The sequence below is a fragment of the Lepidothrix coronata genome, unplaced genomic scaffold, assembly GCF_001604755.1.
Source record: "Lepidothrix coronata isolate B3197 unplaced genomic scaffold, Lepidothrix_coronata-1.0 Scaffold145, whole genome shotgun sequence".
NCBI lineage: Eukaryota > Metazoa > Chordata > Aves > Passeriformes > Pipridae > Lepidothrix > Lepidothrix coronata.
Genome location: NW_016690325.1, coordinates 125,970 through 141,602, shown reverse-complemented (window position 1 = coordinate 141,602; position 15,633 = coordinate 125,970). Strand labels below are relative to the sequence as shown.

At 42.8% G+C, this 15,633-nt stretch overlaps 1 protein-coding gene across 1 annotated transcript in view; it reads right to left on the bottom strand.

Moving 5' to 3' along the window:
* Positions 1 to 6,114, bottom strand: part of KIAA0232 (KIAA0232 ortholog) — a 67,446-nt gene extending 61,332 nt beyond the window's left edge. The window contains exon 1 of the mRNA XM_017828018.1: positions 5,949 to 6,114. The gene's annotated coding sequence lies outside the window, so the exon portion shown is untranslated. The remainder of the gene's footprint in view (positions 1 to 5,948) is intronic.
* Positions 6,115 to 15,633: the final 9,519 nt, after the last annotated feature.

Sequence of the window (15,633 nt, the reverse complement as noted above, 5' to 3'; positions counted from 1 at the left end):
CCCGCACTTCTATCACCTCTAATTTTTATTCCCAAATATTAGTAAATGGAATTCTATATATTTATGAAATTGAGATCTGAAGTAAGATACTCTGCTATTTTGAACAGAATAGCAAGTCACATGAAATAATTTATATTTTAGCATTTGAATGCATTTGCATAGGCATTGGTCGTTCAGTTTGTGTTGTAAAACAACCAGGATGTCTTTTTCCATAAAAACAGTGGTGATATTTGTTGTCATCTTATATCTCTACTTCTGTGATGAAGTATGTTGCCTAAAAATGCTACCTTCTAAAAAAACCTGAACAGGTAAGACAGTTTAATACTGCTCTTAAAATAATACATTTGCTGTTTGCTACTTCCAACGAGAGTTGGAAAGCTGTCATTTGCCTAAAATGCAAAATATTAAGCTATCACAACCAGAAAACTTCTTACAAAAACAGCAGGTCAGCATTACATTACTTCTCTTCAAGGAAGTTACTGTATTGTTAACCAAGGCATTTCTTTCACAATTCAAGAACAAAGTTACTAAAAACTGGAACTCTGAGGTTTCTCTGAAGCTGGTAAGATATTCTGTTCAGAGATGCTGGTGAAAAAATGAACTACATGTGACAATTAAACTCATATTTGAACTTATGGAGACATTTTAAAACTTTTGCCACCTCACACAGTTTGACATGCCTTCCATCAAAACAGCTATAAAAACATTAATAGAACAAAATTACTAAAGGTAACTCAGTTTCGTTGTCAAGTGCAAGAGTTGAATAAGCAGCAGAGTGAACTTCTACCCCCAGAAGACAGAACCAGGAGAACAGGAATTCACTCAACAGCAATCTTTAGCTAATTAGTAATGGTCATTAGCTCAAAATCTTCAGACAGCAGAATTAAAATATCATGAAACAGTTAAAGTTTTTCCAGAAGTTTTAAAAGTAAAGCTATCAACCAGACAAATCACTGGAACCTGGCTCCATTTCTTTCAGGATACCCCAGTGTCCTAAATACAACGCAATGTTTTAAAGTTGTACTTCCATTCAGCCACAGTCCTCAAATTTGTTTCAAGTTTATAATAACAAATTACAGGGTCACAAGGACCTGGTGAGCATTAACTACTCATCCAATAGCAGCAATACGCATTACTGATTGCTTTCTTAGTGATGCTTCAAGCAGACTTTTTTCTTTATACTAATAAAACACTTTCTTTTCTTAAAAAGTACATATGCCACATGCTAAATGACAAAAATAATTTCTTGAATCAATCTGTGTATGTTTTCCCCCTTCACTGTTGAAGTCCTGACTAGGTAACACTACCTGGAATAACCTTGCACAGTTTACGCATCTTGCAACTCCGCTCTGCTGCTCTGATGTTAAGACTATACCATCTTATGACAGGTTGCTTTATTTTTTCTGGCCTTCAGGTACCCCTAGTCTCTTATTCCCTTATCTCTCTCTCTGTACCTTTTTCCACAGTCTATATATGCAAAATCTCATCTGCAATGTAACTGTGTCTCCCTTCAGAATTCTTCTACAACCAAGCTAGTCCATCTATTCAAACCATAAAAACAACAGAAAACCCATACTGACACAATTTAATAACATACTGAAGGCATAACAGCTACTCCTTTCCATATAACACTTCAAACACAGGTACATTAAAATGAAACTATTCACTTGACTTCGCTCAGTGATAGAAAATTGCGGGTTCTTTCCTCAGTCCTAGCCCAGCACTCTATCCAGCAGACCTTGTTCCTTTGACAAATTTAATACTAACTACAGGAAGACTTTTAAAAGCTATAAAAAGAACACAAAACTATTCAGATTTCAGCCCTGTTACAATTTATTTTTATTTATTAACAAGTTTTTTTTGCAGAATATAACTTTTCATATGCAATCCTTTCTAGAATAAGGCCTAGAAAGTTACAGACACGAGTGACATTAGCATGGACTGTATATTTGAAACTTCTTCCTCAATACAGTAAAAACCGGAAATTTAAACATTCCCCAAATTATATTAAAAATGAAAATCATTATAGCAAGCCTGAGCAAAAATCACTTAGAAGGATATAACTAAACGATTACATGTAATATCACAACAGTAAAAGACGTATTTAAATACTTCACAGTTTAAATTTCCACATCGCTGCCTTAGAAATAAATGTCTTGGAAACACAGATAACACAGTGGACATATGGAAGCTAAGTTATGAACAGAATACAGGTGATGCAGAAACAAACAACATATAGTTTTATGCAGGTAGATCCAAACACCTTGCACATGGAATTATAAAGGAAGTAGATGAACAAAAATTCGAAGTATTCAGTAGCTTCCAGTAAAGCTACAGAAATAACTTCTAGTAAGAAATCTGTGAAAGAATAACCTTTGTACTGAATGTTCAAGCTACTCAACCCTTACCCCCACACCCCCTAAACATCACTGTGGGCCAATAAAACACACATTCAATCTCTCAACATCCATTAAAAATGTACCCAACCAACTTTCAGGTAAGTAGAACAAGATCCTTTTCAGGAAAAATATTATAACTAGCTCATCTAGATCTTTTTCTACTAAAACACTCTGGCAGTCCCACAGTTAAATGGTATTTCTGCCTTGAAAAGTCTGCTAAACTATTTCCAAATTAAGAAAAAAATCCCACTTTTCCTTCCGATCATACAATTTCCTTTTTGCCTGTGTACTGAAATGCAACTGAACATTCATATATTCATTTGAACATTTTTATTTTGTATCATGAAATTGACCTTACTCGGAAAAAATTCTTGGGGTGGGGCTGAGGGGAGGGACACAACACAACAACTCGTTTCTACAATTACATTTACAAATTATCTAACCAGCCAGTCACTGGTTGGACTGAAAGGAAGGATTCCAATCTCTGTTCCACAAGACAGAAGAAACTATCCCAATAAACAGAACATATCAAATAGCTTCTAGAAGATCATTTGTATTCCAAGCTCCACTGGCAGTGCAGATAACTGGAATAGTTCCTGCTACCTCTTAGCCTACAGGAATTCTAAGTCATGCTGCCTTCACCACATTCTGCTTTAGCAGGCATTGTTGCCTATCTCAGCATAGTACTAAGTTGTTACTTTTAGTTATTAGCTACTGCTTAAAGAAGCAGCAAACTGAGATATGATTTTCCTAGGATTGTAGCTAAGTAGACAAAAAGTCTATTCTGACTCTACAACACTATGCCTAAAACCCAGTAAAATCCCACAAGAAAATTCACCCATGCTAAGTATAAAACCAACCTCTTGGTTGCTTCATTCCCCTATTCACCTAGAAAAAAGATGCTCAAGAAGGACAAAAAATGAAGTTTTGAACAGTATCTAGATCTTTCACGGTCCCTATTCCTGCTAGAATGCACAGCAAATGAGCAAATGAAAATGCTGACGTCATTTTACCCCTATGGAATTTCTCTTACTTGGAAGAATAACAAATCGCAACAACAACAAAAGCGGTGGGGAATACAGACTATGAAATCAGCATATTAAGATAATATAAGAAGTTCAAGGCCTCCGTTTTTCCCTCCTGGGTCACATATAGACCTGTTTGATCCTTATTTTCCTTCTGATTCCTTCTGACTCCACCAGCAGAAAAGCTGGATGGTAACATACTAAACTCAAATTTGCAGAATCTCTGGTCTCAAATGCACAGTGCACCAAATGAATCGATAAAGTTCTGTGACTGCACATGCGGGAATATCTGTCAAGCAGAATATGGTGGGGATATAAACTGCTGATGCCTTCAATGGACTGTACAAATCAGGATTTCCCCTATAATTCTCAAGTCTTTGAAAATCAGTAACATTAAAAATATACAGTGTGCTACTCATTTTATTCAAGTTTACCTACATCCCCTCTTACATCTCAATGATCAAAAGAGAAGATTTTGATACCTATACAATATGCTTTATCAATTGAAAGGGAAGGTTTGTACACTACCATTTTAGCATATCCATACTGACAAGAAACGGCAGATGGAGGATTAGTACAAAATAAAATCTGTACAGTTTCATGTCAAGTAACAATCAAGTTCCATGTCATTTACTATTACAAGGCATATTTTTGTCTTAAATAATAAAGAAAAATGTCAATTACAGACTCCTATGGATTGTGAGGAGCCTGCAATACTTGGGGTTTAAGCACTGCAGTGAAGTAGTTTGTTTTACACAATTATCTACTGAATCATCACGAGCTCAATTTTGACAGCTAAGAAACCAAAGTCGATCTGCAATTCCCACTTCATCCCAGGAACACAGAATTGATATACGGTGTGCAACAGAAGGGCCAAAATCTAAACATTTAAAAGGGTTTGAATGAGGAAAATCAACTACCCATACCAGTGTCCTCTGATCCCAAGCTTATACACCGCAACCCAAATTACTTATACACAGAAAACATCAGAACACAGGAATGCCTTTTATTTAAGGGAAGGACAAGCAAATCACACTATTTTCACCCTTTAGATCAGTATCAGGTACTGCAATGAGTAATTAAAACAAAGACAAGACAGGGGGAAAAAAAGCACGGCACTTTGGCTTTTCCCAAAGTTTCATAACACGACTCCATACGTGTATACTTTTAATCGTAGGCGACACGAGGAGAAGATGGAAACGAGTTAGCCGGAGCGAAGTGTCAGTTCGTGTCACTTCTGCATTCAGCTGTAACCTTCGCCAAACCTTGTCCCCCACCCCGCCCATCGCCCGCGAGAGGCCGCGGCCGCGGGCCCGCCCCGGCGGCGCCGGCTGCCCGCGCCCATAGGATGCGGCTCCCGTCAGTCCGCCATCAGCCCAGCTCCGCCTCCTCAGCAGCAGCCCGAGCCTCCCTATCCGCCTTTTGCCTTCAATAGGCCCTAAAGGACAATGCTGCTGGAAAGGGGAAAAAAAAAAAAAAAGATAGGAGGGGAGCGAGTCCCGCCAGATCGGCCCCCGGGGCAGCGCTGCAGCACCGCGGCTCGGCCGGGGCGGTTTCCATCTGCCCGGCCCGGCTCCGGCTCCCCCTCGCCGGTGCGCGGCCGCCGCTGCGCTCTGTGCGATCGCACAGGATGAAAGGTCACGGCGTGAGCGCCGGCCGGGCCCGGCACGGCCCCGTCACCTCAGCCCCGGGGTCAGGCGGGGCAGGGGAGGCGCTGCCCGGCTCGGGCTCTCGCTACCCCGACCCGAACCGCCGCATCCTCCGCTCTCCCGTCCGCCTGGCGCCGACTGACACCGGCGCGGGCCGGCACCCGCGGCGGGCGGGTGCTGCTGCCGCCTTCGCCTCCCTCCTCCTCCTCCTCCTCTGCTCCCGGGCGTGACCCGGCCCGAGAGCACCAAGCCCCGGCTCTCCCGCTCCAGGTCGGCACCTCCCCCCCGGCCCCGGCCAAGCCGCTCAGCTGGCGCCGGGTCCCGCCGTGATGGAGGAGCGCGGGGCCGGGGGCAGCCGGGGAGGGCTCCGCTCCCCTCTCGGGCAGCGCTCGGACCGGGGCACCCCGGCCGGGCCCCCGGCCCCGCCCCCGAGCCCTGCCCGCCGCCGGCCGGCAGCCGCCCCCCGCCCGGCCCCCGGCGCTCCTGTCACCCCCTCCCCGGCCCCTTCCTCCCGCTCCCCCGGCACGATCCCGCCGCGCTGCGCCAGCCGCAGCCCAGGAGCAGGACGCGCCGTCCCGGGAAACCATCCTCTCGGAGGGGCCAGGCCCGGCCCGGCAACTCCTCCTCTTCCCGGGCAGTTAGCGGAGAGGGCAGGGATGCGCGGGCCTGCCCGGCCGGGCCCCGACGCTCCCGAGGGTCCAGCCCGCCCGTCCCAGCGCAACGGCGGGAAGGAGGCGGGGGAGGGGAAGGGCGCCCGCCGCCGCCTCCCGGCTCCGTCCTCCCGTTCCACGGGGAGGGCGGCTGCCGCTCCCCCTCCCTCCCTCCCTCCAGCCCTGCCCCTCCCTCTGCTCCCCGGGCCCGCGGCGGGCATTTACCTGCCGTGGCGGCGCAGAGCGGGGCCCTGGGGCCTCTGGCAGCCGGAGGAGGCGGCGGACTCCGTCCCGCTGCTGCCGTCCCCGAGTGAGGCGGGCGGGACGGAGCCGGGACCTGCCCCGGGAGGCGTTACGTAAACCGGCGGCAGCGGCGGCTCCAGCGCCACGGGGAGGGAGGGGGAGAGGGCGGGAGGGGGCCGGGCCGCCCGCGCCGTCACCCGGCAACGGGACTCAGCGCCCCGGCGGACCGCGCCGCCGGCTCCGCCCCGTATCCCTCCGCCCAGAGGGCGGCCCGGATCGTTGATCCCGGATCCGTGGGGCCGCGTCGGGCGGGCCAGATGTGGGGGAGCCGTGATATGGGACAGCCGTGCTGCTGTGTCCGGTCCTATCCCATCCCATCCCATGCCATGCCATCCCTTGCCATTCCCACCCCCGTCCGTAGGGCCCGAGCGCCGATGAGCCGCCTCCGTGGCGGGGCCGCGGCGCAGGAAGGGCGGGGGGAGGGAGGAGGGGAAGTGTCCCTTTGCCCTGGTTGTCCAGCCTCTCGCCCGCCGGGGCAGCGCCGCGCGCTCCGCCGGGCGCCTGAGGGGAGAAGGGAAGGGGCGGGCGAGGCCCTGGGAAGGCACCGCCCGGGCGGGCGGCGGGAGCGGCGCCGGCCTGGGGCGGCCGTGAGGCGGGAGAGCCGCCCGCGCCCCCTCGGGAGCGCTGGGGACGGGAACACCTAAGGCCCGGGCGGGAATGCGAGGGAGGAAGCGGGGGATAATGATGGAGCGTAGCGGTGGAGTCTGACATGTGAGGTCCTTTTGAAATCCTCCGAGCGACTCCGAGGAGGGCAAGGTTAACAAATAAAAAAGTTTATTTTGCTGCGGAATGAAAGCCCGTCTGGGAGGGGAAGTCGTCTGTCAGGAGATTGGTGCCACTGAAAGTCGTGTTTAGTAGGTGAGCTCCTCGGGAGCCGCGGAGAGATCTTATTCCAATTGATTAAATGCCAGTTTAATCAGAACTGTTTACACAACCGTGGAGTAATGAAAGGGCAACATTTTTAGCATAGTAGATGGGTGAAAATGGGCCACTGCGAGACTGAAAATATGACAAGACACACCAAAGTACTAATTAACCTTCTTAATTGGGAAAATAATGATGCCCTTTTCAGGTGTACACTACCACCCCACATTTCTCAAATATATGAACACATACGGGCCTAAGGAAAGTCAATATTATGTAAGATGTTAAAGTAAGTCTTCTGTCTGTGTAATCCTGAGGTTTCCTTCCTTTTGTTCGCTGCTCAATATGTGGCTCCTGGAGTTCCAAAATGCAGTATGTCATCCACGTTGGCTCACACTGTTTCTTTTGTGCATGACACCTTCAGTCACTGGAACCAAGCTTGTCTTTGACGAGATGATCCCCCCGCCCCGGATGTAGTCCTGTATAGGCTTTTCAACAAGTGAAGTCTGTACATAAAAATACATCTCGTAAGAAATGTGAACACAAGCCAAGGTAGTAACCACTGACTCCTAGCCTATATACTCATTTCCTGATAGAGGAGCAGCACTAATCTTAGTTTTGTTCTAGCTAGGGTTTGCCTATTTTGAACATCCTTAGTGCTTAATTTAGTCATAAATCTGATTTAGGCTAGCCAAAAGTTAAGTGTGCAGGACTGTGTAGCTACATGAGCTACTAACGTTCTCTTAAACGCCGCTGAGGCTGTAATTCATGTGTGAAAGAGCAGTTAATCAGTTACTTTCTCCAAACCTTGCAGGAGTATTTTGGGAGAGATCTAAAAAGAAACTAGTGCCTTAAACCCTGCAATAGAAGGACAGAGTTGTTCTCAGAACCATTTAAGTACAGTTCAAGTTATTTTCTTGTTATGAAAAGCTCAAACTGAAAAGCTTTGGGGGGAAAATCCTGCTGACTGTTTTCTGCTGAGTCATTCCCCTGGTTTATCAGAAGCATTTCATCACCACTGTAACACTACTCACGCCAATCGCAATCAAATCTCCTTTTGTTCACGAGCTTAGACTCTGAATTCCCTTTTCAAGGTAGAAATAAAATACGGTAAAGTGTGGAGCACCTGGGATATGTCTGTAGTAACAATTGGCACCAATTTAAATCTATCTCCATTCAATCTTCTGCACATATTCTCAATGTGTGAGTAATGTATATCAATACGAATCCACTTACCTTATTTCACCCTTTCTATACTTTTTTTTTTAATGAAAGCTCTATAGAATGGACAGATGCTCAGAACATTGGTTTTCTCCTAATGGAGCAAGTCAGAGCATGTAGGCCAGTGACAGATTATTCTGAATGTTCACGTAGTTTCCGTGTGACATTTCAAATTGACAGTTCTGGTTTTGTGGTCAGATCTCAGGAATCCCGACAGTAGCATTTTTTGTTTGCTGGTTGGTTTTTGCTGGCTTTTATTTTCGTAACAACCCACCCAATTCTGATCTCCGTTTGGCAAGCATTTCAGAAACAGCTGGTACCTGACCATATGCTGCTCTGGCACTGCTGTGAGCTTATTTCCCACTTGTCCTCCTGGTCAATCAGAGCTGCTCCATGTGCTGAAGGACAGCTGGTCCCTTGGCATGCAAAGCAGCTAATGAACTTTTCCTCTAAAAAGCCATAGGGATAGAGCATGTGAGCCGCAATCAGTGGCTTTTCCTTTCTGAAGTGCCATCAAAGATGGAAGTTCTCTATGGGAACCCTGTTTGTTGCCTCTGTGTGACAACCTGCACACATTGAGAACAACTATGTGGGTGTGCATTATAGGTGACAGCACTTGTTTGGAAAATCTAAGTGATCTATGTTGAAAAGAATGCTAAACCACAACTGAGTGACTGATGGACTCGTGCTTCTAGCTGTCAGCCTCAGCAAGTAGCACTGTTTCCCTTTTTCATTGTGTCCCCTGCCAGAAAGAGTCTCCAATAAATTTCTAAAAATGTATCCATATCATCATACAATATTTTTTCCTTTAAGGAACATACTTATATAACATAAGGAACATAAGGAGAAATTGCACAGAAGTTCAGTGTTATATAGCCACAGCTTGTAGGCATTTTACTGTCAGCCATTCCTCTTGCTTCCTTAAAATCAGTCAGTATATAATATTCCCTAAGATTTCCTTGTAGGTGCAATAAAAACCCCCTAATTTTCCTAAGCAGGGATTCTGTATCAGTTAACTTTGAAAGTCATGATAACCAATCAGTCCTCTTGTTCACACTTCACAAACTGTTCATAAGAAATGCTTGATAAAAACAATCTGCACATTCAGCGTTTTAGAAATGGAGATAGAGTAACATTCATGAGGGAATAAATGTAGTTTAAGAACAAAAAAGATCATTTAATTGTGCATGATCTACATCTATACATAAATTCATATATGTTTTTAAAATTCAAAAAATGGATGGACCTTAATGTAAAGGTGAAACAAGTAATATCCAACACAGCCATGATGAGTTTTATTTGGCATCTTGATATACAGCTTCAGAGGTATATAATTATCTCTTTGCTTAATTCCATGAAAGCTTGCCTAACTTTTTTACTACTTTTCAGAGTCCATTTCAAGTTTTGAGCAAAGACATTCACACCTCCCAGAAGTAATAACTCAGTTCAAATGACACATTCGAAAGGCATTCCTCAGCACTAGATCAGGTTTCAGATTCCTTTTTACTGATCCCTCTTTCCTAATAATATCCCTATGCAGTGAAAAAGCAAGCTGTAGATACGCACAAGATCAGAGGGCCACTTTGTTGTCAGCATCAAGAGCCTCATCTACTGCAGTGAAAGGAATGTGACATTAAATTTTAGTAGAATCTGTGTTAGGCCACAGTTAGAACTTTTTCCTCTCAGACTTTTCTCTAAGAGATTTCAATATCTTTAATAGGAACACACTAGCATGGTGGGTTTGGAATATCTGAGTCATTTGAAAAATCAATTACATAATTCAAAGTGAATTTATTTTCTGTTTAAAGCAACTCGATCATTATAACCTCAAAATGTATTTTTGCTTTCTTTGAATCCAAACTGCATGTAGAGAACTCACAGAAAGTGCAGGTCAGGCCGTGCTGTTCTGTAACAAGAGTGTCTGGGCTTGGTGTTGGTATTTCTTTGGGACTCTACTTTTTTTCTTTTTTAATTATTTTGCTTCAGTGTGCTCTTACCCTTTTTCATCCTGGAGCACTAACAATTGGGAAACCCTCATAATGCCTTGAGAAACCTTTGGGCAGTCCAAAATAATACATGAACAGGACTCTGTCTCAACATGGTGCTGTGTGCATAAAACAGACCACCTGAGGTCTACTGTGAAAAATACGCAGAGAAGATGATAAAGAACCACAATAATTGCCTACAGCAGTTTGGACAAACAACCAAGCAGTACAAAAGATAAAGAAAATGAAAGCTTTATACTATGTAATGACTGTAAAATTCCAAGTACCTACATATAGCATTTGAAACAATACACCAAGGAACAGCTTTCACTGGTGGTGTAATGAAAAGACTACAGGAAGTACAGTGTTACAAAAATGAAATAATTTCCACAAGTGGTGAAATACAAAGCAAATATTACATTGATTGCATTTTCAGGAGAGTTAGTCACCATTAAATATACCAGTGTCTCAAAATCTGATCTTTTTTTGTCATGCATATATAGAAGAATTTGATGTCATAATAAGGTACAAATTTAATTGTATTATATTTGTTGCTACATCAGCTATTGTCAAGCTATTAAGTTAATTACATGTTAAGTTTTAAACTAAATGAGACACATTATGACATCTGTTTTTTCCTATATACCATAGCCATTCCAGAATTATCATGTTGGAAATGTCTGAGGTTTTGGCAGCTTGCTGTCTTACAAATAGTTCATGAATACAATTAACCGTCCTTGAGTAGCCTGCAGCATCAGCATCCAATCCTTGCCTTGCTCGTCAGAAATACAATTATTGTTTCACACTAATTCCACCATTTTTTTTTAATTTTTTGTTTTTCCAGATATTGGCCATGTTCTCAGTCAATGAAAATGCTGAAAACGGAGTTGATTGCATTCTATTAGCTGACGATCTGGCCACGGATTTTGGAATGAGTGTACAACAAGAGTCATACCGTCTTTATTAATGAGCTGTATAAAACAAGAAGTGAAAGAAACACATGAAATTGTATTGAGTTCTTAAAATAATTGAATTGAAGGTATTATTCTTTTCCTCAGCATTTTCTGAACAAGATACTCTGTTGCAGACCCTGCTAATAGAAAAGATCCTTTGTGTATTAATGTCTTGTTGTCCTGGAACTTTGACATTATGTTTTGACTGATCAGAAAAGCTTTCTTATCTGATCCTATGGTAAAAAACTGCAAAGCAAAGAGATTGCATGTTTTCAGATGCTTTAAAAAAACCCCGAAAACAAACCAACCAAAAAACCAAACTTTGTTTGAAAGCTGTGGCAGGTGAGGGAATCTGTATACATGACTTATAGGCTGTAATAAGATTATTATTATTGTTGTTGTTGTTGTTATTAATAATCATTATGTTGATATTTTTGTGTGTGAACTGTTTTTGTGGGAGCAAAACAAAAAATGGCCATTGCTACTTTCTGATAGAACTGATAGGCTGAGAAGGGTTACCATTAAAAATAACTAATTCCATAGATATCAAAGAACATTAAGAGTGGTTGATAATACCAGCAGCTGAAAAAGTCAAGTTTGACAAAAGCAGCATTTAGGAATGGTATTGAATCCAACCAAAAATATTAACTATTTTGATATTAGAAAAAAAATAAATTTGGAAATACATGTGGATCTCTAGTACCTGCCTTTCCAAAGCTGTAACTGCTCTAAGGAGAGATTTCTAGCTAGCGTGATTGACTACAGGGCTGTCAGCCTGAAATAGAAAACACTTGAGCAGCATGAGAGAAAGAAAGGGTATTCTTCTGTCAAGAAGTAGCTAATATTTCGATATTTTGCAGCTACACTGATATGCTCTCTAAAGTATCTTTCGTGATATTTTGGCTTCTAATTCTGACTAAATTAGATTTAGATGCTCATTTGAAGAGTTACTCATTGGAACTTGTTAATGGGAAGAAAACTATCTCACTTTCCAAGGCCAGTTTCATCAGGATTTTTTGTTGAAATAGAAGTGTCTTTTGAGTTTGATACTATTTGAATATCATCTGCCAAGAAACAAAAAAGCAGGCATACTTCAACTGGCTGAACAAAAATTGCTGTCTTGATGTTATAAAAAACCCACACACATTTTGGCAGTTGAAGAGGTCATGAAATAAAGGAGCAGTTAAATGTCTAGACCCAGCCAGCTTTTCCAGGTGTACAGAATTCATTTGTAGGGGTCAGTTCCCTGTAAGAAAGCACCATGTTTTTTTCCCCTTAGGCTGACTGTAGGCCCTACTGTGGTCACATAACACAAGGAGGAGCCACTAAAGACCAAGCCAATCACACTATGTAAGGTGGTGTATCCAAGTGGAATATTAGATGCCGGGATTGGGCTGCAACTACAGACCACCGATGGGAGTATAATCCTACAAGATGGATCGCTCGAATGTAATTTGTCAAAGGGGTAAAATGAATGCAGTAGCATTAAATAAGAGAATAGTTTATCTCTCAGAATAAATATTTTCTTCCTAAATGTCAATGTCAATATTCACTGCAGTGAATAAGAATTGGCAGCCAAAGACATCACTTTCTGGCTAGTTGCAATATTTTGATTTTGTAGATTTTTATTCCTGGGAGCACCCTTTCACAGATGCATGTGCTTCTATACATTGAACAGTACTTCACTGCAAAGTCTTTCAGGTAGGAAATTATATCCTTAAGAAACAAGCTGAAAATTCAGTGCTTCACTATTGTGCCTAAAAGTGATTTCCGTATCTGGAACTGGAGCATTGCAGTGCCAAAAAATATTATGGCAACATTTATTCCACAGTTGATGAAAAACTATAAGCCCCTGTAAAATTGGCACCTGTATGAGGCACTGGCTTCTCTGCCCCAACTGCCTGGATCTGCCAGCTGATCCAGGACTCCCACATGCTGAAACAGAGAACTACTTAGAGCTCATCAGTGGAAAACACTGTTGAAAATTATCTGAGGAGTCAGCAGGACTGGCTCAGACAGAAATAATTCTGGACTCCAAGACATTTTTAAAAGTAAGTAGGAGAAGTGAGGCACGCCCACTTCACATCCACATGACTGCTCTTTCTTCTCACTCCTCAAAACCAGTGTGGCTGTATCCAGGTATCCTATCAGGGATGGTTCTTGGCATTTGCTGTCTCCAGATGATGCTGGGCAGTTGTTGGCCAACTGTGCTAACAGCTACGTACTGTGTAGTCCTGTGCAAAATTACCTGTTGATTTGGGCATTTGTCCTGGAAGACAGAAATGTTTTCTCCAGGACCTTTGCAGTCTTGATTAAGCTGAACCGTCTGATCCTGATTCTCCCAAGGAATCACCAAATGGTAGAAAGTCCAAGGATACAGGCTACTCTCCATCCTTCTTGTTGCAGCTAGGTTATTGTTCAGAAAGGAAAGGCAGAACCAATAAGAATATAAAACCAACCCCAAACTCCCTGTATCTTGTTGCTGAAGATACTCCTTTGAAATGAAAGTTCTGAAAGTCTGGGGATTCAAACTCTATTTCATTTTACATGTGTGCAGTTTACCCAACTCTGCAATGCAAACTGTAAATACTGTGTCTCATGAGCGAGTTACTGGGAGCTAAGAAGAGGAAGGGTATGGACTTCATCCTAAGCTGTTCTCCACACTGCTGGTTAGAGCAACCGTCTGGAAGAGCTCACTCCACAGGCGGGATAAGAGTGCTAATGTCAGCTGGGAATACTAAATGGATTTTGAGCTAAATTCAGAGCTATTCATGGTTGCTAGGTGTGGGAATGGGCTCTCTGGGGATGAACTAAGGCATTTATTTCTCAATTACAGCTTTAAGAGTTCAGTTTGGGATACTTTTAAGTATCTGTGGGGGTCTTTATAGAAAATTTTGGAATCTGACATGGAAAAATCTAGTAAATTTTAAGCTCTTCCATGGATAATAGGTGACCTGAATAGCTCTCTTGGATTTCAGACACCATGCAGACCGGAGCTATTACAAAGCTTATAGGAAGACCAGTGAGCGGAGATGAACTCTTATAACTGAAAGGTGTTCTTTGCTCTCTCATCTTCAAGACATGCACATTTGGAAAAGTAAAGGCAATTTCCCTGCTTACAGTCACCCAACTTTTAATTGAGGGAGTAAATTCCCATAACTTGGATTCAGCTCCTCAAGATATTTGATACATTTTCTGTGTGTCTGTGCAGTATTTCTGCTGTGGATGAGCCATATTTACAAAACTAATCTCCATGTTCCTTGTTTCATAGGAAACTCTCTGTTAATGTATCGTGCAATGAAAGTGAGGTATTCAGCTGCAAATTCTTTTCAGCAAACTTGTTAACTGACTTTTGTAGACAGCCACTGCTTGTCATTATTCGTGACAAGGGAGTTTTGAAAACTAGTACATGAGCTAGTGGTAGAAAGAAGTACTTCCAATGTACATTAAAAGTACTGCCTCATTTGTTTTACAAAGAAAATCTTAGCAATAGCTCGGCTGAAATTTAATAACTGCCTAGTTTCACTGCTACTGCTGCTGCTGGTCTCTTCCAAAGTCAGTGATAAGTGCTTACATTTTTTTCTGTGATTGGTCTAAAATTTGAAGTGTGTGATAGTTTGCATCAACTATTCTGCTTTGTACAGTTACATGAGATACTAACAAGCTTCCGCGATTTGTTGGTTTTTTGTTTTTTTTTTTACCTGTAGATGCAGAGAACATTTTAACTGCTTGCCATCCCATTTCAGGGGTTACCCTGAGGTGTGTCTCATCGAGGGCAGCCAGGTTTTGAATTTATGCAGTCATATGTTAAATCAACATTCTTCTTGGCTTGTGATCTTTATTTTGGGGGGATTTTCTTTTAATTCTGTAATGATTAGGTTCTCCAGTGCACCTCTGTTATTTCTCACAGTGGTAGATTTTGTAATGTCAGATGATATTATATTCCTTTGGCACACCTATCATTTGCATGTACATAAGGCATTGAAGGTGCTTATTATTTTCAGCTAACAAGTAATCTTGTTCCCACTTAATTTGAAATACATTGTTCTCTGTATCCTAATTTTGGCTTTTACAGTTACTTGCTTCATTGCATTTGGATTATGCTGCACCTTGTTTTAATACATCATATTTAAAACCCACAAGATAAAACACCACAGTAAATAGATACATAGATATAATTGCAAAGGAAACATAATGGCAGCTGTGGAGGCTGACAAGATTTGTCACCTGTCAAGAGTACATCATCATTGGCATAGTGGACAGTATGGTGCTGCTCCTTTGAGTAGAAGCTCAGTCTTTTCACTGATCTCACCAGACTCTCAGGCTTCCCAGGGCTGAATAAGAGTGGTTGTACCAACACATTTTTGCACTCACATGGAGTGGTGGCAGAACTTTCTATAGACAGGGTTTTGTGATATTATTGCAGGAGCAACTCATTTCCAGAAGGAGCTGAAAAGTTTTATCAGAGAGTCATGCACCTGCATTCTCCATTTTTTTAACCCTTGAGCTGCTGCTGGACAAATACACCAGTGTCTCCTTGCAAAGCGATGCCAAACCCTCTTTCACGTGGAAGAAACAACTTCT